Source organism: Tamandua tetradactyla, chromosome 2, assembly GCF_023851605.1.
Source record: "Tamandua tetradactyla isolate mTamTet1 chromosome 2, mTamTet1.pri, whole genome shotgun sequence".
Classification (NCBI taxonomy): domain Eukaryota; kingdom Metazoa; phylum Chordata; class Mammalia; order Pilosa; family Myrmecophagidae; genus Tamandua; species Tamandua tetradactyla.
Window position 1 is genome coordinate 60,242,896 of NC_135328.1, and position 27,769 is coordinate 60,270,664.

General features: G+C 39.5%; 2 protein-coding genes across 6 annotated transcripts in view; one reads left to right on the top strand and one right to left on the bottom strand.

Annotated features, from left to right (window-relative positions):
- Positions 1–27,769, top strand: part of SIT1 (signaling threshold regulating transmembrane adaptor 1) — a 256,827-nt gene that overhangs the window by 107,324 nt on the left and 121,734 nt on the right. The gene's annotated exons all lie outside the window — the stretch shown is intronic.
- RUSC2 (RUN and SH3 domain containing 2) overlaps positions 1–27,769 on the bottom strand; it is a 72,482-nt gene that overhangs the window by 40,568 nt on the left and 4,145 nt on the right. For 2 of the 5 annotated variants that reach the window (XM_077147769.1, XM_077147771.1), the window contains exon 1: positions 23,759–24,050. The exons of 1 other annotated variant lie outside the window; for it this stretch is intronic. The gene's annotated coding sequence lies outside the window, so the exon portion shown is untranslated. Of the gene's footprint in view, positions 1–23,758; positions 24,052–27,769 lie in introns of those variants that run through there. 2 more of the 5 variants (XM_077147773.1, XM_077147774.1) reach the window with 2 other exon arrangements.

The window sequence follows — 27,769 nt, forward strand, 5'->3', positions numbered from 1 at the left end:
AAAAAACTGCACATGCAAATTTTCTTCTCTGTGTTTGTATTTTCTGAGTTTTCTGGCAATAAATGGGCTAATGGAAACTTTTGGGCTCTCTAGGATCCTCACAGGCCTGAAAGCCTATTAGGCCACATGACTACATCATCATAGCCCCAAAGAAGATGGATGCCGTTACTGGAACAAGAAACATTTACTAAATGCCTATTGAGTGCCTAACACCTTATGTCAGAGGGAAGAAGCCAAGAGCACTGACATATCCTAGGGGAAATCATAATTCATTGACAAAGCTAAATGCTATTTTAAAAGTTTCAAATGATATTCAAAGTTCTAAAATGCCTTAAATTAGTTTAATTCCATTAGTTATAGAAATAAAAACATTAAGACGAGAATATTGTTGAAATCTGTGCTTACCCCTTTCATGAATATTTATCGAAATAATACTTGAAGAATGATTATTTTCTTATATTTTTATCTTGAAGTAGCCAGCACATTGGTTCACATATGGACATAAACCTGATGGCTACCTTTATATATGAGTTAAGAATACATGAACTATCCCACCGCTGCCACCAAAAAAAAGAAAAAAAAGAATACATGAACTACATAAAGCACTAAGGACTATAAAGCAAGGAAGTGTATTACAACTATATATACACATTTTCTCTTTCCTCCGTGGTTGCCTGTTAAGGATAGAAACTGTCTTGCTCACTACTGTAGTCTCTCAGCCTAGCCCAGAGCCTGGCAGAGGATAGATGCTTAAATGTTTACTGAATTGAACTGAGAAGGAACTAATCCTCACTAAATGTAATTTGAAAAACTCTTTCCTAGAGCAGGATTTGGTTCGTTGTTGCTGTGGCTATATATTTACACTCACCTACTATTAGTCCTCCCTGCTGGGAAGTGGGATGCTGAAGAGGAGAAAGGGTGAGGTGGTTGGCTTGTGGAATCTACAGGGGAGTATGCCCAGGCACAACTCTTCTCTTGGAGCTCTTGTCACTCAGGCACTGTGCTCCATCCAATGCTAGAGCTCAAGTGGCAGGCTCAGCATGAGAACCAGAACAGCATGTTCCAGCCAGAATGACAAATATCCCTCCCTCCCTCTTTCTTCATATCTCCCCCTTTAACCTCATCAGTCTTCCACTCTGTAATGTTAGCTGCTTCCAATGGGTTAGGGAAGAATGTAGGATGTGTGTCAAAAAGTCCAGCACTAGCAAAAGAACGGTTTGTTTTTCCCTAAAAAGGGTAGTCTATAAAGTTACATAAGACCTGGCTGTCCTTGCTGGGAGCTTTCCCAGCTCTATCTGGAGAGACTCCGCAAGCTGCTTGGAGTTTCAGGAAAAGGGTTTGGAATTTCCTGCTTGGTCAAGCTAGCCTGGAGTCATCTCTGGGTGGAGATAGGGAGGTTCAGCAGAAAAGGCAGTAACTCTGTGCTCCCATTTCTGGCTTGGGCCCCACTGAGTTCACCTGGGGACAGGAATAGCATGATCCATTTATAGTCAAAGTCTCAGAACAAGAACAAGCCCCTTTGCCAAAACCACAGCCCATCTGGCATCAAGCCTTTAGGGTCCTACCCAAAGGAGGCAGACCTGGGAAATCTAATACCCAATTCAGAAGCACAAACAGGAGTCTGGAAGGGCTTCCTTCCCTGTTCTGGGCAGATGTATGGATGGACTCATTTCATGGTCCTGTGAATCTTGGATGCCACAATCTTGCCCAAGGACTAAATGAATCAATCAACAGAACTGAACACCTACCAAGTGCTATCTGAACTAAACAGAGCTGATTCTTGACCTTATGGAGCATACACCTGGGAAGACAAAGCAGCTATATAACTATAACTATACAAACTATTAAGTGGGACTGACTTTGGAATGTGCTGTATTCAAAGGAAATAAAGAAAAATCAGAAAAGCCAGTTCTGTCCAAATAGCATATTTATTAGTCAGAGTTTTTATACTGTATTGACAACTAAAATTATCTGTGTTCGAACTGATAGCTCTGGCCGTTAAAGAACCACTAGAATCTATCAGCAACCTGCTCTTAGTTGAGCTCTACTTTTATTCCTATTCGTTTTACTGGAGTTCAGACCCTAAATTTATATTACATACTTTTATTTAAGGCATTAAATAAATCAGCTAACAAATTACTGTCCATTACAATAAAGAAGCAGAACCCTGATGTGCTCTTTCCAGCTGCCGGCCATTATTTTATTTCTTTATGGGCAATGAAGAGAGCTAAGAAAATATTAGTATATAACTCTGTAGTTAAGGACAAATTCTATAGTACTGGGCAATTTATTTGATTCCCCCCAGCCTCAGTTTCTTTTTCTTTAAGATGAGTATAATGGTGGTGGAGTTAGGGGGATGTTATATAAAACCTCTAGTACAATGACTGGCATTTAGTGAGGGCTTGGTAAATGACAACTAAAATAAAATAAATAAAAGACAAATAAAATAACGGTGAATCAGGAGTCTCCGGATTCCTTCTATTGACTTTGTGCTACTGTTCAATTTACAACAGGGAACCTTGTCACTGTCATACCCGGCTTCTCTTCTCAAGGTAGGCATACTACAAATTCTTTCTTCATGGCTCTTCATGGCTTTATTCTGTACCCCCTGCCAGTTGTTAAATAAAATGACTCTGTCCCAAGAAACACCCAATGGAATACATGGAAAGAAAGTTAGACTGAATTAAGAATTTCCCACCAGTGGGCAGGGTTAGGTACATTACTACCTGAATTGTTCAGTATCAATAGAACGTAGTAGAGAAGTGCTCCATATAAACCCATGGGCTGACAAGATTCCCTTTAAAAGGTCTAAGTATTTCCAGAAATGTATGTCATGTGACCCTCCCCAAGTCCCATAGATTCTGCTTTAGAAAAATCTCTCTAGTCCATCCTTTCTTCTAATTTCTACAGCCAGTGGTCTAATTGTAGGCCCTCCTTCAACACTACTTCCAAAAGCTATTAATTCAATCTTTTGAAACTTTTAAAATTATATAGTATAACATATATACAAAGCAAAGAAATAAAAAAGCAATAGTTTTCAAAGCACTCTTCAAGAAGTAGTTACAGGACAGATCCCAGAGTTTTTCATGTGCTAACATACGATCCTCTCATATTTTTCCTTCTAGCTGCTCTAGAATATAGGAGGCTAGAGTGCTTAAATATTTTTTATCATCACAATCACTTTTTTTCCTTCTTTTTTTGGTGCAAAATAACATATATACAAAAAAGCTACAAATTTCAAAGCACAGCACCACAACTAGTTGTAGGACATATTTCAGAGTTTGACATGGGTTGTAATTCCACAATTTTAGGTTTTTACTTCTAACTGCTCTAAATTACTGGAGACTAAAAGAGATATTAATTTAATAATTTAATATTCATATTCATTTGTTAAATCCTATCTTCTCTGTATAACTCCACCATCACCTTTGATCTTTCCATTCCTCTCTTTAGGAGTGTTTGGGCTATGGCCATTCTAAATTTTTCCTATTGAAGGGTCTGTCACTAATATGGGGTAGGGAGCTGGAACTATCTGATGTTCTGGAGAAGTTGGGCTAGGTTTCAGGATTTATCTGGACCAGGGACCTATCTGGAGGTTGTAGGTTTCTGGAAAGTTACTCTAGTTCCTGGAACCCTTGTGCAATCTTATACATTGCCCTATTGGCTGGAATGGTCCTGGTTGGGGATTGGCAGGTTATGATAGGTAGCTATTAATTCAATTTTTGGGAAAATATTCCTTTGGCAGGGAATTGAGATTACTGATAGGAATACAGTGGTGGACAAAATAGACATCATCACTGCCCTCATGGAGTTTACAATCTAGTGGGGGGAGGCAGACAAATACTCACACAAATAAAAATTTAATTGTAACTGTGATAAATGCATGAATAAAAAGTACAGGGTATTAAGGGGGCCTAATTAAGATTGGGTGGGTCAGGGAAGGCCTCTCTGGTCAAATGATGTTAAGGCTGAGGGTTGAAAGGTGAGTGGAAGTTAAACAGGTGAGGAGTGGGAAGTATATTCCCAGTAGAAGGAGCAACATGTGTGTAAGATTCTGAGGTAAGACTGTGGTTGGTGCTGTAGAAAAACGGAAAGAAAGCCAGGGTGGCTGAAAGTGTCCATCATATGTGTCAACCTGGAATTCACTGGCGATCTTGACACTAATATTTTTAAGGGAGGTGTAGGAACTAAAGGAGACTGGGGTTGTTCAAGAGTGAGTAGAAAATTGAGTAGGAAGTGACAGCACGGGTGGCCAATGAAGGTTGGCTGTTAAAGAGAGGAGCAAAACGTTAAAGAGACTTGGCTGTTTCCTGATACATGCATATCATTTCTATATAACTTTTAAAGAACAGTTTTGAAACTTCCCTATATTCCTAGTATTCCAACAAATTTTCATGATGAGGTAACCTAGGATGGGTTATTTTTATTTGTTGTGCCAGGCACTCAATTTGGAGACTTCAGCTCTGGGAAATGTACACATACACACACTTTTTTAAAAAAAATAACTTCCTCCACACTGATTTTAAAGGTATAGAAAATAGAGGCGTTAAATGATGAATATATACTTCTCTGTATATGATGAATATACTTCTCTGAGAAGCAGTAGTAGTTCCAGAATTTCTATATAGGGTAAATTAAGGAACAGCAAAGAGATCAAAAGAGGTGGAAGGAAACGGGAGTAGCATCAGAGAATTGTCTTGACGTTTCATTTGTAAAACAATCATGTTTTATTCAGAATATAGGTTTACTCAGAATGTAAGTTTGTTTCATATAACTTAGGATACTCTGTGTATGGACAAAAAATCAACTTGAACATTGCTTAAACAACAGAAGAAATTTATTGTCATGTATATTAAGAATACCAGAGGAAGGATTACTGTGGTGCTAGTTAATGAAGAGGTTCAACACGTCATTCAGCTCTTCCATCCTTAGGTCACAGAATTGCTACTGCAGTCTCAATCATCACATCCAGGTATGTTACCAGTCAGAGGCATTGTGGGGAGAGAGGTGGATACCTAAACAAACTCCATTCTGTTTCAAAGGAGGAATGGCTGTTGGGTAGGCAATCAACTTGTGTGCATTTCAGGGCACTACTATGGCTGAAAAGATAGAGAGCAAGGGTGTGCAATCCAGAGCACCAGGAAGGGATTGGCCTTTGGTAAGGAGGTGGGACACTTCCTCCATTGCAATAGCGAGTAGAGGACGGCGACATACACATTTACAGATTTGGTGGCAGGAAGATGAAAGAGTTAATCTTTGATAACATTTTTTTTTGTTTCTGAGGTTTATGAGTCAAGGTCATCAATAGAGAGTAGAAGCAGGAAAGGAAGTTCAGAGGTTGAGGAGAGTAATGAAGGTATGACATATTTGTTGCAGAGCGGAGGAGCAACCTCATAGAAAAATACAATATTGCTGGCCAAAATAGTTTGGTGATGATGAATTCAGAATAATACTGAATCTGTTGGACTGTACAATTTTTCTCCACACACAGAGAAGGTGAGGGGTTATGTTAATTCGGGATTGGGATTTTATCAGATAAGCATATTTTAAAAATAATGATTGTAATATCATTGATGTTTTAATGACATTAAAGGACTACCAGTGATAGAACTTTACAGAGTGAATGGAATACACTAAGCCATGAATCATAACGCCTAAGTAGCAACATGAATAAATGTTATGAAATGAGGTTAATTAAAGGAAAGCAGAACAAAAAAAATAATTTTAATGCTACTATTATATTCATGCAATATCTTTATATGCATGCAAACAGAAAGGATAGGCAGGTGGGATTGTGGGTGATTTAAATATCTATTTTGCTATTTTATTTTTTATTGTTTTATATATTCATCTTAACTTTTAAAATTCCTACTTATGCTTCATAGCACAGTTCATAGATCTTCCTTTTTGTAAGACCTTTATCTGGTCCACCATTACCATCCTGTCATCTGTACTTTAAAACTTGTTTTAACCAAACTAATCTTGGGGTCAGGCTAGAATTTCTGTGAATGTTACTAAATTCACTGGATCTTTTGATTAAAGCAAAGAAGCCTCTGTATGCAGTAGATTTGCTGAACAAGGACTAAGGTTACTTTAGCCACCATAATTCATTCATTCATTCTACATGTATTTACTGAACTTCTACTTACTTACTTTACTTCCATCTATCTACCTATCTATCTACCTACCTATGGTGCATGGGCCAGGAATCGAGCCTGGGTCTCCTACACATGGCAGGCGAGCTTTCTACCACTGAACTACCTGTGCACCCCAATCTTATACTCTTTATCAAATATTGTTAGGCACCATGAATATCTAGTAGAAAATAAAGCCTATCACAAATTGGGGGGGGGGGGGGAGAGGGATGGGATAGGAGGGCATTTGGCCCAAGCCAGATATCCAAAAGGGCTTCATATGCCACTTTTTCGTCCTTATATTAAATGTAGTAATTTAAAAAAATATCAGCTTTATGGACATATGCCATAAGATTCACCTTTTTAAAGTGTACAATTCAGTATTTATAATATATTCAGAACAATGCAACCCTCACCACTAATTTAACTCCCCCAAAAGGGAACCCCATGCCCATTAGCACTCACTCCCTCTTTCCTTCCCCCCAGGCCCTAGTAACTACTAATTTAATTTTGTCTCTACGGATTTGCCTATTCTAGACACTTTATATAAATGGAATCATACATTATGTGACCTCTTTTGTCTGGCTTCTTTCACTAGGTATAGTGTTTTCAAGGTTCATCCATGTTGTACATTCATTCCTTTTTAAGGCTAAATAATATTCCATTGTTTTATTATAATATTCCAGTTTTTTAAAAAATTAATCAACTGATGGGCATTTGGATTGTTTCTTTTTGGTTATTATGAACAAAGCTGCTATGAACCTTCATATTACAGTTTTTGTGTGAACTTATATATCAATTCTCTTGAATATAGACGTGTAAGTGGAAATGCTAGGTCAAAATGTTTAACATTTTGAGGAAGTACCGAAATGTTTTCTGAAGTGCCTGCCCACCAGCAATGTATTAGGGCTCCAATTTTTCCACTTCCTCATCAGTGCTTATTATCGTCTGGTTTTTTTTTTCTTTTAGCTGTCCTAGTGGGGGTGAAGGGGTATCTCATTGTGATTTTCATTTGCATTTCCCTAATGACTAATGATGCTGAACATCTTTTCACATGCCTATTGGCCATTTGTATGTCTACTTTGGAGAAATGTCTATACAAATCTTTTGCCTAATTTTAAAACTTTTTAAAATTGTGAAATATAGCATATATACAAAGAAAAGAATGAAAAAGCAATAATTTTCAAAGTACACGTCAACAAGTAGTTACAGAACAGATCTCAGGGTTTGTAATGGTTACCATCCCACTATTTCAGATTTTTCCCTCTAGTTGCTTAAAAAACACCAGAGACTAGACTTCCAGGAAGATGGCAGAATAGAGTAGCTCAAGATTAGCCCTGCTCCATGGAAAAGTTAGAGAAGGGACAGGAGGGCAACTGAGGCAGAAATTTGGGAGTGTGGCTGATCTGGGAGAGCCTTCTGTACCACATAGGGCAGCCCAGTTGCAGAGACCAAGGAACTGAGAGGTAGAAAGCTAGAGACTGGCGCGGAGGTGTGGAACCCATGGGAATGCACGGATGGGAGCACAGGACTAGGAAGTAAGCCAGTCCACATTCCTTGGGCATGTTACCCTCACCAGTGCAGCCCCATGACTGGCAACTTACCTCACAGACCACATACCCAAACCCCGTCACCCACTCCCATTCCCCAGGCTTCAGGTGCCCCCACCCCACCAGCCCCCAGTGCACATACATGCCCCATATTCCCACCCCAAGTGCAGCCCAACCCACTTCTCCTGCAACCTCCCGAGCACTACCTCCCACTCCCTGCTCCCTGCAGGCTGTTGCCAGTGCATAAAGGCTGTGGGTACTAACCTCCATACCCAGGCTACTCCCACCCCCCACCCCCCCGCCCATAGTGTCGCAAGCCTCACCCTGCCCCTCCTGAGCTCTGCACATCCATTTATGGCACTTCTAGGCCCAAGCATGTGCACCGGACCCCAATCACATCATTCAGCTCTGGGAACCGTACTTTACAGCAGTCCTAGAACCATGCATGCGCACAGTCCTCAGCCTTGCTTCCCAGCTTTGAAAGTGCTGACCTGTGCAGCCAGGTCACAGCTGCCCCCAATCCATGAAGGCATAACGCTGACCTGCTGTCACAACTCTACGCATGCATACAAAGGGCCCCATGCCATAGACCAGCGCCCACCAGGGTTACGCCCCCCAGACTGGTGCACCCACAATAGCTACATCCTACCTGGATGTTGGGTGCCCATGTTCACAAGCATCAGCGTAACATCCCCAACCTGTGCCTATCCCTGCCCTGAAACAAATCATCGCACTGAGTGCCCCACCCCCTTCCCTGCTCCCTGCTGTACAACCACCCAGCAAACACAAAGACTTAGACTACTGAAAGAAATCAACTCCCAAAGCAAGTCAATCAAGATATTTACATGCCATGAAGACAGCAGAAGATCGCTAAGCATATCACAATGCAGACAGCTATAGCCCTGCCTATTGACCAAATTAAAACACCAGAAGAGACACAGATGTTGGGACAACTAATCAAAAATGTTCATATAACTCTACTTAATAAAATAAGCAGGATAGCAAACAACATAAAGGAAATCAAGGAGACAGGAGAAGAGCATAAAGAGGAATTTGAAAGAATAAATAGAAAAATAGCAGATATTACAGAAATTAAAGACTCAGTTGACCAAATAAAGAACATACTAGTTTTGAATTTGTATGAGATTACCAGATTTGAAGAGACAGAAGAAAGAATAAGTGATATAGAGGACAGGATAATTGACTTCTAAGACTCAAAACAGCCAATGGCAAAAAAAGATTAAAAAAAAATTGAATTGGATCTCAGGGAAATGATAGACAAAAAAAAAGTGCACAAATAAAAGAATCATTGGTGTTGCAGAAGGAGAAGAGAGGAGTAAAGGGCTAGGAAGAGTAGTTGAGGATATAATGGGAGAAAACTTCCCAACCCTCATAAAGGACATAAATATACAAGTCAAAGAAGCCCACCAAACTCCAAACAAAATAAATCCAAATAGGCCTTCCCCAAACACATACTAATCAGTCTGTCAAATGTTGAAGAGAAGCAGAAAATCCTGAAAGTGGCAAGAGAAAAACAATCTACTACATACAAGGGAAACCAAATAAGACTGAGTTCAGGCTACTCAACTAGCACCCTGGAGGTGAGAAGGCAGTGGTATGATATATTTAAGATCCTGAAAAAGAAAGATTTCCAGTCAAGAATTCTGTACCCAGCCAAACTGTCCTTCAAAATTGAGGGAGAGATTTAAGTTTTCACAGACAAAGAAGTCCTGAAATACTTTGTCAATAAGAGACTGGCCCTACAAGAAATACTAAAAGGAGTTCTACCAGTTGAAAAAAAAAGGAGAGGGAGGTCTGGAAGAAGGCACAGATTTGAAGAGTACCACTAAGGATAATTTAAAGAATACAAAGAGAAAGAGGGAAAAGAATTTACAGATCTGATAAATAAAATAAAAAAGATAAGATGGCGGAATCAAGAAACACCTTTTCAGTAATAACTCTGAATGTTAATGGACTTAACTCACTAATCAAAAGATACAGATTGCCAGAATGGATTAAGAAACATAATCCAGCTATATGCTGCTTATAAGAGACTCATCTTAGATAGAAGGATACAAATAGATAGAAAGTGAAAGGATGGAAAAAGATTTTCCATGCCAGCTGTAACCAAAAGAAAGCAGGAGTAGCAATATTAATATCGGACAAAATAGACTTTAAATGTAAATACATCATAAGAGACAAAGAAGGACACTATACATGAATTAAAGGGTCAATTCACCAAGAAGATATAACAATCATAAATGTTTATGCTCCCAATCAAGGAGCTCCAAAGTACATGAGACAGATATTGACAAAACTGAAAGGAGTGACAGATGTTTCAACAATAATAGTAGGAGACATTAATATATCACTCTCCTTCACAGACAGAACAATCCGACAGAAGATCAACAAGGAAACAGAGAAGTTAAATAACTTGTTAAATGAATTAAACCTGACAGACATATATAGGTCATTGCACCCTAAAGCACAAGGATATACATTCTTCTCTAGTGCTCATGGAACATTCTCCAGGATAGATCATATGCCGGGGCACAAAACAGGTCTTTATAATTTTAAAAACACCAAATTATTCAAAGCACTTTCTCTGATCACAATGGGATGAAGCTGGATATCAATAACCACCAAAAAATGGGAACATCACAAATATATGGAGATTAAATAACACACTCTTAAACAACCAGTGGGTCAAAGAAGAAATTGCTAAGGCAATCAGTAGCTATCTGGAAATGAATAAAAATGAGAATACAACTTATCAGAAATTATGGGATGCAGCAAACACTGCGCTAAGAGGGAAATTTAAAGTCCTAAATGCCTATATTATGAAAAAAGAAAGCGGAAAAATAGAGGACTTAACAGCACAACTAGAGAAACTTGAGAAAAAAACAGCAAACTAACCCCAAAGCAAATAGAAGAAGAGAAATAACAAAGATTAAAGCAGAGATAAATGAATGGGAGAACAAAAGAACAATAGAAAGAATCAATAAAACCAAAAGTTGGTTCTTTGAGAAAATCAATAAAATTGATGGGCCACTAGCAAGACTGACAAAGAAGAAAAGAGAGAGGATGCAAATAAGCAAAATCAGAAATGAGAAGGGGTGCGTTACCACAGACCCTGAAGAAATAAAAGAAATCATAAGCGGATACTATGAACAACTATATACCAACAAACTAGACAACTTAGATGAAATGGACAAATTCCTGGAGACACACAAACAAGCTACACTGACTCAGGAAGAAACAGAAGATCTCAACAAACCAATCACAAGTAAAGAGATTCAATCAGTCACCAAAGATCTTCCTACAAAGAAAAGCCCAGGGCTAGATGGTTTCACAGGAGAATTTTACCAAACATTCCAAAAAGAACTTAACACCAATCCTGCTCAAATTTTTCCAAAAGATTGAGGAAAAAAGAATTCTACCAAACTCATTTTATGAAGCAAGTATCATTTTAATACCAAACAGGGTAAAGATGCTACAAGAAAGGAAAATTACAGGCCAATCTCCCTAATGAACATAGATGCAAAAATTCTCAATAAAATATTAGCAAAACGAATCCAGCAACACATTAAAAGAATTATACACCATGACCAAGTGGGGTTTATATCAGGAATGCAAAGATGGTTCAACACAAGTAAATCAATTAATGTAATGCAGCACATTAACAAATTGAAAGGGAAAAATCACATGATCATCTCGACTGATGCTGAAAAAGCATTCGACAAAATTCAGCATCCTTTTCTGATAAAAACACTCCAAAAGATAGGAATCAAAGAAAACTACCTCAATATGATAAAAGGAATATATGAAAACCTGATAGCTAGCATTGTACTCAATAGAGAGAGACTGAGAGCTCTCCCCCTAAGATTAGGTAGAAGACAAGGATGCTCACTGTCACCACTATTATTCAACTTTGTGCTAGAAGTTCTAGCTAGAGCAATCAGGCAGAGCAAAGAAATAAAAGGCATCCAAATTGGAAAGTAAGAAGTAAAACTCTCATTATTTGCCAATGATATGACCCTATACTTGGAAGATCTTGAGAAATCTACAGCAAAGTTATCTCAGCTAATAAACAAATTCAACAAGGACACAGGATATAAAATTAATGTGCAACCTTTCTATACACAAGCAATGACCTAGCTGAGGAGTCAGTTAAGGAAAAAAAATCCATTCAAAATAGCAACTAAAAGAATGAAGTACTTAGGAATGAACTTAACTAGGGACATAAAGAACTTGTACACAGAAAACTACATAACATTGCTAAAAGAAATCAAAGGAAATCTAAATAGAAGGAAAGACATTTCCTGCTCATGGATAGGAAGGCTAAATAAAGTTAAGATGTCAATTCTCCCCAAACTGATCTACAGATTCAACACAGTACCATTCAAAATTGCAACAACCTACTTTGAAGATTTGGAAAAGCTAATTACCAAACTCATATGGAAGGGAAAGAGACCCTGAGTAGCTAAAAGCATCCTAAAAAAGAAGAATGAAGTGGGAGGATTAACACTTCCTGACTTTAAAACCTACTATAAAGCCACAGTGGTCAAAACAGCATGGTACTGGCACAAAGACAGAACCATTGACCAATGGAATCGAATCGAGGGTGCAGAAATAGACCACCAAATCTATGGTCAACTGATTTCTGACAAGGCCCCCAAATCCTCTGAACTGGGACAAAATAGTCTTTTCATTAATTGGGCGTGAAAGAACTGGATATCAATAGCTAAAAGAATGAAAGAGGACACCTATCTTACACCCTGCACAAAAATTAACTCAAAGTGGATCAAACATCTAAATATAAGAACTAGCACCATAAAGCTACTAGAAGAAAATATAGGGAAACATCTTCAAGACCTAATAGGAGGTAGCTTCCTAAACTGTACACCCAAAGCACAAGCAACAAAAGAAAAAATAGTGTGCTGGTTTGAAATGATGTATGTGCCCTAGAAAAGCCATGTTTTAATCCTGATACCATTTTGTAAAAGCCGTTTCTTCTAATCCCCATTCAGCACTGTATGTTTGAAACTGTAATTAGTTCATCTGCCTGAAGATGTGATTTAATCAAGAGTGGTTGTTAAACTGGATTAGGTGGAGACATGTTTCCAACCATTCAGGTGGGTCATGATTAGTTTACTGGAATCCTATAAAAGAGGAAACATTTTGGAGGAAGCTGGAGATTGCGAGAGAGCAGAGAATGCGGCAGCGCCGTGAAGCAGAAAGTCCACGAGCCAGCGACCTTTGGAGATGAAGAAGGAAAATGTCTCCTGGGGAGCTTCATGAAACCAGAAGCCAGGAGAAAGAGCTAGCACATGATGCTGTGTTCACCATGTGCCCTTCCAGCTGAGAGAGAAGCCTTGACTATGTTTGCCATGTGCCTTCTCACTTGAGAGAGAAACCCTGAATGTCATCGGCCTTCTTGAACCAAGGTATCATTCCCTGGATGCATTTAATTGAACATTTCTAAAGACTTGTTTTAATTGGGACATTTTCTCGGCCTTAGAACGGTAAACTAGCAACTTATTAAATCCCCCTTCTTAAAAGTCATGCCATTTCTGGTATATTGCATTCCGGCAGCTAGCAAACTAGAACAAATAGATAAATAGGAACTCCTAAAAATCAAATGCTTCTGCACTTCAAAAGACTCTGTTGTAAAGGTGAAGAGGTAGCCAACTCAATAGGAGAAAATATTTGAAAATCACATATTGGACAAAGGTTTGATTTCCTGTATGTACAAAAAAATCATACAACTCAACAACAAAAGAACAAACAACCCAATTATAAAATGGGCTAAAGATATGAATAGGCACTTTTCTGAAGAGCAAATACAGATGGCTCAAAAGCACATGAAGAGATGTTCATTTTCATTGCGTATAAGGGAAATGCAGACCAAGATACAATGAGATACCACCTCACACCTATAAGAATGGCTGCTATTAAACAAACAGGAAACTATAAATTTTGGAGAGTATGTGGAGAAACTGGGACACTTATGCACTGCTGGTGGGAATGTACAATGGTGTAGCCACTATGGAAGACAGTTCCTTAGGAAACTAAATATAGAGTTGCCCCATGACCCACCAATAGCACTAGTTGGTATATACCTAGAAGAGCTGAAAGCAATGACATAAACAGACATTTGCACACCGATGTTCATAGCAGTATTATTCACAATTGCCAAAAGATGGAAACAAACCAAATGCTCACCAATCAGATGAGTGGATCAACAAAATGTGGTATATACATACAATGGAATATTATGCAGCAGTAAGACCAAATGACATCCTGAAGTACATGACAAGATGGACAAGCCTTGAGGACATAATGCTGAGTGAAATTACCTAGACACAAAAGGATAGATACTGTATGATTCTACTTTTATGACCAGCATAAAGGTATAATCAGAGACTTATAATACAGAATATGGGACTTAGAGATACATAGAAGCTAGAAATGGGGTGAACTATTAGCTAATGAGGTTGAACTCCAATGTAAGAGAATAGATAGGAGTGAAGGTGGTTCTCTAGTGGATCTATAAGTAATATTACCATATTGAAGATGAACAAGATTGAAAGGGGTTGTATAGACCTACATGTCCCACTGATTCACACTAGAAATATGAATTAGTTCTTGCAATAATTACTTCAAAGATATGATTTTTGTACAAAGAATGTTTAAGTCTAGGGTACAGGGGGAAAACTGCTATTGCATGCTATGAGCTATGTTCAGAAGGAAACCATCAGCACTACCACAGCAACAGCAGAGGTAAATAATGGGGGGAGGGACAAGAGTTAAGAGATAGTTTAGATTTCCTATTTGGTGAGGGTGGGTTTATTGGTTTTCTTTTTCTCGGGAACAATGAAATTATCTAAAATTGAGAATGTTGATGGACTGTGGACTTTGGGCCCTCTACAAGACGCCCGATGAATGCAGGTGGCTGAAGGATGCGCTGACAGAGAAGTAGATTGGCAAACAATGGTGTATACTTTTGAACGACGGTTGTGCTACTACAAAACAAACAATGTCATGAGGCATGCAATGATGCAAATGAACATGTGGGATATTTGGCGAGACAAAATAAGTCAGAAACAAAAGAACAAGAATGGTACGGTCACCTTTAGAAATGCTTTTAAGAAAACAGGGGCCTAGATTGTAAGCTTTTAGAGCAGACACAGTAAGTCTGGAGTGGTAAAAGTATTATTTCTGGATTTGGGGAGGCTATTTTATATATTTAACCTGAAATTTAGAGATAAGAATGAAGCTGAACAGGTTGGGATTAAAGTAATTCAAACATGGAGGTAAGGAAGACAGTGTCTATATTTTAGAACCACACATACTCTTTGAGACCAATGGAAGAACGGTTTATTTGATCTGGAATTGAAATTTTCTGGAGCGCATATTCTAACTCAACCTATCTGAATAGCTCATTTGAACAACTGAAACACAGGGAGCCTAAAATAAGAAAGAGGTCCTTTAATCCTGAATAAATTATTGTAATGCCTGGATACATCCTAGAGTATGTTAAGCAGATAATCAAAAAGTATTGGCAAAGTCCCCTGAGGGATGTAAGAAAGAATATGGAACTATTAAATCTTACCATCAAGGAATCCCCTGACATTGTTTCAAACTTTAGGGATACCCAAATCAGTAGGCCATGCCCTCAATCATGAGGCTTACTCTTGTGAAGCTTATGTAGGTAGCGGAGAAGCTTAGCCTACCTATAGGCATGCCTAAGAGCTACTTTTGGAGGACTTCTTTTTTTACTCAGATGTGACCTCACTCTCTCTAAGCTCAACTCTGCAAGTGGAATCATTGCCCTCCCCGCTATGTGGAACATGACATCCAGGGATGAAAGTCTCCCTGGAGACGTGGGAGAGACTCCCAGGGATGAATTCAGACCTGGCACCATGGGATCAACAATTTCATCTTGACCAAAAGGGGGAAAAGAAGTGTAACTAATAAAGTATCAGTGGCAGAGGGAATTCAAATAGAGTCAAGAGGCTAGTCTGGAGGCTGCTCTTATGCAAGCTTTAGTTAAACCTTGCTACCTATCATAACCTGCCAACCCCCAACCAGGACCACTCCAGCCAATCCTAAAGAACACTTAGGGCAATTTATAAGATTTCACAAGGGTTCCATGCACTAGAGTAACTTTCCAGAAACCTACAACCTCCAAATGGGTCCCTGGTGTAGATAAGTCCTGAAACCTAATACAGCCTCTCCAGAACATCAGATAGTTTCATCTCCCTACCCCGTATTAGTGACAGATCCTTCCAATAGGAAAAATTTAGAATGTCCATAGCCCAAACACTTCCAAAGAGAGGGCTGGAAAGATCAAAGGTGATGGTGGAGTCATATAGAGAAGACAGGATTTAACAAATGAATATGAATGCTGAATCATTAAACTGATATCTCTTTTAGTCTCCAGTAATTTAGAGCAGCTAGAAGTAAAAACTTAAAATTGTAGCATTGTAACCGATGTCAAACTCTGAAGCATGTTCTACAATTAATTATCGTGCTGCACTTTGAAATTTATAGCTTTTATATATATATGTTATTTTTCACAAAAATAGAAGGAAAAATTCGATTGTGATGCTAAAAAAATATTTAAGCCCTCTAGCCTCCTATGTCCTGGAGCAGCTAGAAGGAGAAATATAAGAGGATTGTATGGTAGCCCATGACAAACTCTGGGATCTGTCCTGTAACCACTTTTTGAAGAGTGCTTTGAAAACTATTGCTTTTTTATTTCATTGCTTTGTGCATGTTATACTATACAATAAAAAAAGTTAAAAATAAACAAACAAAAAAACACAGAGACTAGAAGAAATATCAATACAATGATTCAGCAGTCATACGTGTTTGTTAAATCCTATTTTCTCTGTTAAAACTCCTCCTTTCCCTTTGCTCCTTCTCCCAATCTATAGGGATCTTTACACAATGCCTGTTGTGATTTTTTCATGTAAGAAGGGGCATCAACTCTAAAGGATAGGGGAATGTAATTAGTTGATAATCTTGGAAAGGCTGGTCCTTCTGGGTTTCAGGATTGATCTGGCCTAGGAACCCTCTGGAATTAAAGGTTCCAGGAAAGTGAACTCAGTGCATGAAACTTTTATAGAGTCTCAGTTCAAATCCTAGGTGTTCTTAAGAGTTAACAGGTATGATGTTGTTTGGGGTTTAGCAAACCATCCTTTGCCTATTTTTTAATTGGGTTATCTGTCTTTTGAAGTTGAGCAAGTTCTTTAAATATTCTGGAAAGAAGCACCTTGTTAGAAATATAATTTGAAATATTTTCTCCCAGTCTTTGGGTTGTCTTTTCACTTTTTTGAAAATGTCTTTTGAAGTACAAAATTTTTTAATTTTGAAGAAGACCAATTTATCTATTTTTTCATTTGTGGCTTGTGTTTTTGCTGTCATATCTAAGAGATCACTGATTAATGCATGGCCACAAAGATTTATTCCTATGCTTTCTTCTAAACGCTTTATAGCATTAAATCTTACACCTAGATTTATGACTGATTTTAAGTTACTTTTTGAATAAAATGTGAAGTAGAGGCCCAAGTTCATTCTTTTGCTTGTTGGTATCCAGTTGTCCTATCACATTTGTTGAAAAGACTATACCTTCTCTCTATTGAATTATCTTGGCATTCAGATCTACTCTGTTGATGTATATTTCTATCTTCATGCCAGTACAACACTGTATTGACTACTGGAGCTTTGTTGTAAGTTTAAAAATTGGGAAGTGTGATTCCTTCAACTTTGCTCTTTTTCAAGATTGTTTTGGCCTGCATTTTCATATAAATTTTAGGATAAGCTTATCAATTTCTGCAAAAATAGGCAGTGGGACTTTGATAGGGAATGTTTCCATCATTTGGATCTTATGAATAATGCTGCTATGATGATTTGTGTGAACATATGGTTTTAATTCTCTTGAATATATATTTAAGACTGGAATTGATGGGTGATATGGTAACTCTATGGTTAACATTTTGAGGAACTACTATACTGTTTTACAAAGTGACTATATCATTTTGCAATCCCACCAGCAATGTATGAAGGTTCCAATTTCTCCATTTCCTCACCAACACCTGTTATCTGTCTTTTTAATTTTAGTTGCCCTAGTGGAGGTGAATCTATAGATCAGTTTGGGGAGTATTGACATTTTAACAATATTATGTCTTCCAGTCCATGAACATGGAATGTCTTTCCATTTATTTATGTCTTATTTTCTTTGTAAATTTTAGTCTTATATTTCTTTTGTTAAATTTATTCCTAGATATTTTCTTTTTGATGCTTGTAAATGGGATTGTTTTCTTAACTTCTTTTTCTGATTGTTCATTGCTAGTATATAGAAATGCAATTAATTTATATAAATTAATCCTATATGATACAACCTTGCCAAACTCATTTATTAGTTCTAATAGCTGTTTTTTTTTTTTTTTGTATGTGGGTTCCTTATCATGTCATTTGTGGAAAAAAATAGTTCTACCTCTTCCCTTCCAATCTGGATGTTTTTTTTTTTTTTTTTTTTTTTTTTTATTTCTTGCCTAATTGACCAGGCTAGCACCTCCAGTAAAATGTTGAATAGAAGTGGTGAGAACAGGCATCTTTTTCTTGTTCCTGATCATAGGTGGAGAACTTTCAGTCTTTCACCATTAAGTATAATGCTAGCTGTCAGTTTTTCACGAATATAATTTATCAGATTGAGGAAGTTCCATTCTATTACTACTTTGTTGAGCTTTTTTTAAAAATCACAAATAGTATTGGATTTATGAATTTTTTTCTGCAGATACTGAGATGAGTATGTGTTTTTGTGTCCAACATACAGTCATTTTTTTTAAAATTAGGTAGTATTGTGCTGTTCATTTCTGACATACAGTCATTTTTGCTTAAAATAAATTAACTTGTTAAATGTAAAGATTTTAAATACACCAACATTTTTATAATCCTGTTTGGGATTATAATATATGAAAAACTTCGAAATCATTTTTAAGATTTGAAGAACTTCAAAAAATGGAAATGGCCAAGCTCTCTCTAGATGTCTGAGAGAGCCTGAATGCAAAGACCCCAGTCCTACCCTCCTGGAGTTTATGTACTGAAATAATGCATTACTCATATAATGGAGCCCCAGACAAGGTCAATGGAAGCAGAGAAGAAATCATACTCAAGTCTGCATGGGGTCATTAGGAAAGGAGGTGCAGTGCTCACTCAGCATTCAGGAAGCCCATAGCATGTATATATTTTAAATGAATATATAATTTACTATAAAACATTCTAAAAACAGATTGTTTTCATTTTGTGAGCTAAGAAGTATGGGTAGAAAACTTTTTCTTAGCTGTAGGCTAAAAAAGCTTGACAAACTTGCATAGATCTTAGGCTAAAGGGGCAAAAGAGATATACAAATTATTCTTGGTTCCACTCAGCTCACTAAGTTAAGGCTAAGAGTTTCATATAGGAATTTGACAACCGTATGCATGCAGTACGCATTTTGTTTATATTTCTCTTGAACCATGGTTGGCTACTGGTGGTGAATAATTGAAGAATATGGGATCCCAAATCCAACCATTTCTCTTAACATCTTTCTATTTTGGAGCGATGACTCAGTAGGAGGAACATCTATGTAAAAGTGGCTTTTAAACAGGGTTTACAGAGTGGCCTCCGGGTACTATAAAAGAGAGAAGAAGGGTATGGAAAGGAAAGGAGGGAGAGAGAGGAAAGTAGGCTCTACTTCCTCCAACTCCATGCCTTCAATCAAAATAACTCAGCTTCTATCTTTTGATGGCTGTTTTCCTGAGGATATATTTGAACAAAGTGCTTCCTACTAAAAAAGTTTGAAATTCTCTATTCTGTGCTATAGATTCTCACAACTCAATAAAAAGGCATGGTTGGTTTTTTTCCCCATGAGATCAATGCTTAAGCATCACCATCATTTGGTTGTCAGAAAGTAATTACACATGTATAATAGGGGCACATGGTCCTTCTTCCAGGCCTCCCATCTCTAACCCACTATCATTAGGAATGAATAAACTAATAATGTTGCATAAGATGTGTTGGATGTTGAGCAAAGTACATTATATAAGTCAGCATATAAACTGAAATAGACACTGCACTAAAAAGTCAACTATAATTATATCTATAAAGTAAAGAGAATATTTTAAAGAGTAGAACAGCTCTTGTACAATCAAATAAGAGATGTCCTTCAAAGTAGTCACCTTGGGAGACTTAATTCATTCCAATAGTGTTCCTATCATTCAGAACATTTCTAGAACTTCTCTTTGAGAAATGCAAAGAAACAAAGCTCCACCCAGCCAAACTATAGAATCCTGAGAAATAATTAATTCTTATTTTAGGCCCCTAAGTTTTGGGGTGGTTTGAGATAGAAATGTTTAAATCACTATTCTTTGTGGGATATTTAAAAGAAAATCACTAACCTTACAGAAAAACTCTAGCTATCTAGAACCCTCAGAGAATAAGTTGTTCTGGATAATGAAATTTGGCTACATCTTTAAATAAGTAGAATACAAGATCCTTCAAAGAATAAGTAAAAAACATTTTAGAAGAGAAGCAACTCCAGGGTGAATGGAATCAGCAGTAGGTTCCCAATCTTCCCCTCTAGAGATTTTGCTTTTTTTGTGGGGTCATTTAAATCCCCTCTATGCTTCCTTCAGCATACTACACTGCTCTCTCTTTTTTTTTTCTTTTCCTGGGCATGAATAGAAAAACTTTGCAGTTTTCCCTAAGTACAGCAAATACAGGGCTGGATTTTCTTTTTTGAAAGAATTGTACAGGAAAAGAAAGGAAGCACACAAGTATAAAAACAGATAAACAAGTTAAGTACAGAGTTTTGGATCCTAAAACGAACAAGTTAAGTATAGATTTTATATCTTAAGATAACCAAATTCTAGCCAGAAGATGGCTGGCTCTGTATTTCTTTGCACCCAGTTATCAATCTGTTGCCCTTATCTGCAGGATCTCACAGGAAAAGCCAGAAACACAATAGACGTTTCAGAGCTCACTGTTTCATCTTTCTGGAGAAGATAAAAGACAACCTTATTAAACCAAGAATTACAGAAAATATTTTGTGTTTTGATACATCTCTTTCTAAAATGTACTATGCACTCTTATTGTACAGACAGTATGTAGGCTTTGACAATGTTTTCTTCACGACTCACTATTAACATTAATTGGCATACTAGGTAAAAATACAGGGTTTTTTTTTTTTCCAGTGCCTAATTAAGGACTTACATACCAAATCATCAAACCTCTAAGGAGCATGTAAGAGTAAATGCGGTGCAAGAGAGTTTCTAGGTAGGAGCTGTACTTTTGTGTCAGAATTTTCTCTCTTTCAGAGCAATGCTGATACTGGGCACTCAAAATAATGTTATCATTTTGCATGATAGACTCATTTGACAGGAACTATAATATCATGCTAGTGCATGAGTAGTTGTTTTTCTGGGTAGCTTCAACACTGATCAGACCATCTCTGCAGAGCATGCCCTTACCCTAACATGCAGTGAGCCATCTCCTCAGTCAAGTGACTCTTAACAGGGTGTTCAGTTCACGGGTATGAGAAATAGGAAGAAAAAGGATGACTTTTATAAGCAAGCCCAGAGAGAAAAATAGAACACATAAGTTTCCCTCTGAACTAGGGTTGCCAGATTTAGCAAATAAAAATACAGGACACTCTACTGTTTATATGAAATTTAAATTTAACCAAGCATCTTGGGTTTTATTCTTTTCTTTTCTGGCAATGCTATGAAATAGTGGAAGCGAGGAAAAAATAAAACAAATAATCAGTCTTGGGGTTACTGAGGTCTGTACTTTTGTGTCAGAATTTTCTCTCTTTCAGAGCAATGCTGATACTGGGCACTCAAAATAATGTTATCATTTTGCATGATAGACTCATTTGACAGGAACTATAATATCATGCTAGTGCATGAGTAGTTGTTTTTCTGGGTAGCTTAGCCATCTTATAGCCTAGAAAAGCCCATTAAAAACGTATCAGTTTGGGTGGGCCATGGTGGCTCAGCAAGCAGAGTTCTAGTCTGCCATGCCAGAGACCCCGGTTCGGGAAAAGTACTAGTCTTCAGACACTATGCCCATTTTACTCCAGTTCAGAAGCCCCTACCCACTCTGAGTTTCTGTGATACAGTATTTACTTTATAGGGCTAGGTCAGAAGGTGGGAGAAAAGAGAAAGTGGAGAAGGATAAATCAAAGCTAGAAATGGGTAAGTGAGGACATACCCAGCCTTCAGTTATGTTGGGGTTCAAAAAGGGACCTAAAAATTCAATACAAAAATCAGATTTTGATCTGGCACAAACAGAAGAGAAAAAATGGTGGTAAAGTACCCTGTGGTCCTACAGCTGAATCAGGGGCAGAGATAACAGAATAACAGGGTTAGTAGCTGGTTCTGCTCTTCCTTCCACTAAGACAATCACTGTTTTTACTTGTTAGTACTCTGAGCCCTTGTTATAGTAAAGCAACTACTTCTTAGCTTATACACTTCTATAGCTTTCCAGACATTATTTCATCACTCAGGGATACCACCCACTCCCATACCGAACCCAGGGCCAATACTGAGGTCTCTGAACCCTGCTTTACACTCAGGAAATTGAATCTGCTCAGGTCATCCTCCTAGAAATCAATGAAAACAGGTTTCTGTTCTTCGACAATTCCACCTTTAAAAGGCCTATGTTCTTTTATTAATGACACTACTCACAGTGGTCATCTTTGCCTGACTTTGGTTTAAAGAGATATAAACAGTCTATATGGGTAGTATTTAGGAATCTGAGATCTCTATCACACCAGGCCTGCCTCAGATGTCCACCCCTCCTAAGGGTGAGAGGAGGCGAGTATCCAGGAGATAAAGCCCCAAGGGTAAAATAACTAAGATCCTTCATTCCTCCAACCTGTCCTGAAGCACCAGCTGACCAGTCACACTGAGTCAGCTTTAAAGGCTGTGGCTGGCCTCCAGAATTTTCCCCCAGAGGGAGTAGTTTTCCCTAGGGCTAAGAGGGTAACCAGGGCAGAGCTTTCTGATGACCTGAGCAGCCTTTAAGGCAGTAACCAATAAGAATTTCTTTCACCCCCTAGCTTGCTTTTTTTTTTTCATAAACAGAACATAAACAGCAAATTGATACATAGAAGCTCCACTATAAATAAAATTAGATGAATGGATTGAAAGACTGAGTATATTGTTTTATGCTCCTTATATGAGCACACGTAATCCCACAAATGCTTTCATATAACCAGAGGTGCCTTTCCCAATAAAAGCACTCAGCCTCCCAGCCTCTGCATTGAGCTCATTCATTCATTCACTTATTCATCCACCCATTGAATATATACTGACTGCTACCATGTGCCAGGCACTGAGCACAGATGAATAACATATGGTCCCTGCCTCCAGGGGGTACGCAGGGCCGGCTTGGCAGTCCTCAGCCAGTCTTGGGCAAAGGGATCACAGTGCCCTTCGCAGCACGTGAGTGCAATGGCAGGGAATGGGCAAACTGCCAGGCCAAAGGTTTTCCCAAGGTAAAATTGGACGCCAGAAAAAGATCCGACCCTGGCGCCCGGTAAATACCAGCGTGGCAACCAGGGTCCAAGGAGGCGGAGGGCGCAGATGACCCGGGTTAGGGCTGGCGTGCAGACCCCTGCTGCAGTCGCGGACTTGGGTGCGCTCCCTGAGTCACGGCACAGGAGGTTTGGGCAGAACGACATGACTAGGGGGCGCGAAGTTGGGGGAAGTCTCCGAGGGGGCAGTTTGAGGAGACGGGGTTACCCGGGGTTGGAGTGGGGGCGAAGGGATAATCCAGGGTGTTTAAGGATTCAGCGGATGGTAGTGCTGAAGGGTGAGGGAAAGGACTGAGGATGAAGTCGGTCCGGAGGGTCTGAGTGGCCCGGGAGGGTGGGGCTCAGGGGATGGGCTGAGGGGAGACTGCAGGGAGGGCGGGGGACTGAGGGATCGGAGGTGGGCAGAGGGCCTTCTTCTAAGGGGTCATTTGGAACGCGGGGTCAATGGGTCTCCGGGACTCCGCCAGTCTCCCAAGAGGCGCTCCTACCTCGTTTCTCGCTCCAGCCTCCGCCTTCTCCTCGGGCTACTGCGGCGGCGGTGTTGTCTCGCGCCCTCCAGGGGTCGCGTTGCAGACGGGACAGGCCGGCGCGTCCCTCCTCTCCAGACCTGTTGGTAACGCCCAGTCCCCCCTGCAGTCCTGGAGCCGATGGTCCAATCTGCCTTGCCTGCGGCCCCTCCGGAGCGGCGCGTTGGTTTGGTCTGCTGGGCCTGCGTGCTCGCCCACCAGTCTCGCTGTGGGATGGGCGCCGCCGGGAGTCACGCGCGGGGCTTTCCCGCAAGGGGAGTGGCGGGACTCCGGCGCTGGCCCCGCCTTCTGAGGCGACGCCGCACTGCCGCGTGATGCCTGGCTGCGTCGCGGCTCTCCTGTGCAGAAGAATTCTGGGGCACTAGTCTACTGGCCTCGAAGGCAGGTGCATTTGGGCCCCTAGCTTTGCCTGAGCTGCGGTTCTCAACCCCTGCTGTACGTAGAACCACTTGGAGAAATTAAAAAACGAAGAAAAAACCTAAGCCCATTGAATCACAATAGTTGAGATGACGATTGGGTGTAGCCCAGTCTTGGGTATATGTAAAAGCGTTCCAGGTGTTTCTCATAGCCATGGTTAAGAAGCCTTCGAAAGGTCTGGAACCCAGGCCCCTTAACGCTTTTCATGGCAGCGGTGTGTATGGGACATCGAGGTTGCCTGTTGACTCCTGCTCCTCTAGCCAAAGGTGTGACAGCTCCCTATGCAGCGCAAGGGAGCTTCCTTTCCAACTAGTTCCGTTTCAGCTGCTAATATATTGGAAGGCCACTACCTAAAGTCTTCTAGGTGAGTCCGTTCTAGGTTCCATGCTTGGTGAAAGGAGACTGAGCCCCTATGCTTTAGGCACTCAGCCTTATCGGGTCAGGATCAAATAGGCAAATAAATGCCACAGCTGTGAAATGCATACTTAGGGTTTATGAAAGTGTTGTGAGCTGAGTTTTAAAAAGAGTGGGACATCAAAAAGGGTAAAGGGCGCCACGGTACCTCAGCAGGTAGTTCTCGCCTGCCATACCGGAGACCTGGGTTCCTTTTTAGCATGGGTCTGCCCATGCTAAAAAAGGAAAAAGGGTAAAGGGGGCGTGTGTGTGTGTGTGTGTGTGTGTGTGTCAGAAGCAGCATAGGAAAAAAACAGAAGGAGAACATAAGTCATGACTGCAGTGTGGAATGCAGTGTGGAAAGCACAGGAGAGAGGGGCAGGGGGGTGATGAAGTGAGTGCCTCCTACAACATTAGTAAGGAGTTGGGATTCGTGTAAGCAGTGGAGATTAAGCATGGGGTGGAAGTGGCAAAATCAAATTTGAATTTTAGGAATAAAATTCTGTGGGCTAACATGGGAATGAAGTGGAGAGGACTAGGATTGCGGGGCGGGGCAGGGAGGGAACACACAAAGAGAAACAGGTTGCACAGTGTGATCTTTCCGTTAAGTGGTCTAGGGTGGGAACCTAACCCAAATAGCCAATCAGAATCCCTTCCCTTAAAATCTCGAATTGGGGAAAAGAGAGCAACCCCTCTCCTCATGGTTGGACTTAAAACAGAAATTTGAGAGCGGTGAATGGCCATCTGCTACCTGGCTGAGTGGCAAAGAAAACCAGTTTGCTAAGAAAGAAGGAATACTCTGTTGCAGAAAGAGAAGCCAAGTCTAGACACAAAGAGACTACTGCCTGGAATCTCCGGGATCCTGGGGCCTTCAGCAGTGGGTTCCACTTCTTACAGAGGCAGCTTGAGTCCTGCCCTTAAGTTCATCAGGCATCCTTCTACTCATTAATAGTGTTTCATTTTTGGCTTCAGCAAGTGTAGGTTACTTCCCATTATTTGCGTTGAAGAATACTTTTCAAAAAGGTAAAATCATGAAGCTTATACAAACATAAAATGCACACGTTTCAAAGATTTTATTAAACACACTAATTAATGAGGAAATGAGTAAGAAAATGAAACCAGTGCAAATAAGGATTTGACTTTTAGAGATTTATATTCTCTACTGGACAAAATTCATTTGCATAGCCATGAACAGGAATCATTTGCATTTTTTATGGTCAGGAAGCATTTGCATTATTATCAGTTTTATACAAGTTAATGTCTATCTATAAAAAGTTGTAAAATAGCCTAAAGATAATCACAGCTCACTTCTCTTACTAGAATCAGATAATCTCCAGGAGTACACTAGATAGCACCCAACATTCCATTTTTGCCCATTTCAGAGTTTTTCACACATTTTTTTGACACTTGCAAATCAAATATGTAAAAACATGGAGGCATGAAACAATGTGATCGGCTAGAGAAACTGCAAGTACGGGTGCAGTCTAGGGAGGAAGGCAGGGAGAAGACTATGGAGGGCTTTATCTCTATGTTCTAGAGTTGGGATTGTATTCTGTAGGCTGTGGGCACCAATATTCAAAGCAGGGGAGTGATTTGATCACATACACACTTTAGAAAACTTACTCTAATAGAAGTGTGGATATTGAATTGGAGGAAGATAAGGGAAGGAGGCCAGTTAGGTCACTGTGGTAATTATGGAGAGAAGCAAGAAAAGTCTAGATTAGGAAGGTGGCAGAGGAGCTAGATAAGAGGAGATGAGCTCAAGAGATTTAGGGGCTAGAATCTGTAAGACTTAGTGATTAATTAAATGTGTCTGTGTGGGGGCATAAAGTAGAGTGAGTAGTCTAACATGACTCCTAGGATCCCCCAGAATCCTCCAAATGCTGCATCTTTTCCATTTTCCTCACATTTTAAAGCTCTAAAAAAATGCTTTACACATATTTTAGTAGAGGTGAGGTTGGAACTGTGGTGAAATATTGGGGCTAGGAAGTACTCCCTTGTTTCTCTGTTTCCTGAGAGGCTAAAGATAAGGAACTAGGGTAAATCTAGTCTATGTAAATTGCAGCTGCCTCTGTTTTAGCTGTTAGCAGCAGAGAATAACAACACCCTTAATCTAGCTCAAGTTAAAAGATGAACTCAAAAAACCCAACTTTAGAAAGGCTCTCATGGGGTTCTTTCCTAGGATAGAACAGTCTCTATTCAGTTTCTTTTCAGGTATCTGCTTCATTCACCTCTCTACAGACTGGACATCTTTGCTCACTTAGCCTCTTAGTTACAGAAAATGACCACTTTAAAACGGAGGCCCTGCTTCTTGAAACTACACGTCCTTTTAGGTCTTGTCTTCGTAACTGACCGACTTTCTCAGAGTTCTAAATCTAATTCCCAGAGAGAGAATCTATACTAAGTTACATATATACTCTTGGCCAGTTGTAGCTATGGTGGAGTCAACTGGTACGAACATGACCCCCTAGAACCACCCCCTCGTCAGGAGCTGTGTGGGAAGAGTCTGTGGCTTTAGTACCCAGTAATTAGGAAGCCATTAAGTAAATCAGTAGTATCATTTGATGAACCAGTGTCTGCATCTTCCACAGCCAATCCACAAAGTCCTTTGGTTCTTCAAAATATATCCTATATTCATCCAATTGTTTCCTCACTGCTACCACCACCCTAGTCCAAGCCACCACCATGTCATACTAAGACAACTGTAACTGTCTTCTAATTAGTCTCCCTGTGTCACTTTTTGTACCCCTACTCTCCTTAGAGCAGCCTGAGAAATCTTTTCAAACTGTAAATCAGATGTTATTCCCTGACTTTAAAACTCTCTGCTGCTTCCCATCTTATCTAACTGCCCTCTCCTTTGCTCACTGTGCTTCATCTACAGTGGGCTTCTTTTTTTTCAAAAAAAAAAAATTGTTATTGTGGTAACGTGTTTTTTCTTTTTCTTACATGCAAAATTTGCTCCTGTCTTTGGGCCTTTGCACTAGCTATTCACTCAGCCTGGAATGCTCTTCCATAAGATTTTTGAAGGGCTACATCTTCTAGTCATTTAGGTCTCCAACTAAGTATCACTTCCTCAGAAAGGCCTTTTCTTATGACCAAATATAAAATAGTTCCCCTCCCCCTCACAGTCTCTCACTATGTAGTCTTTTGTAGTATCGACAT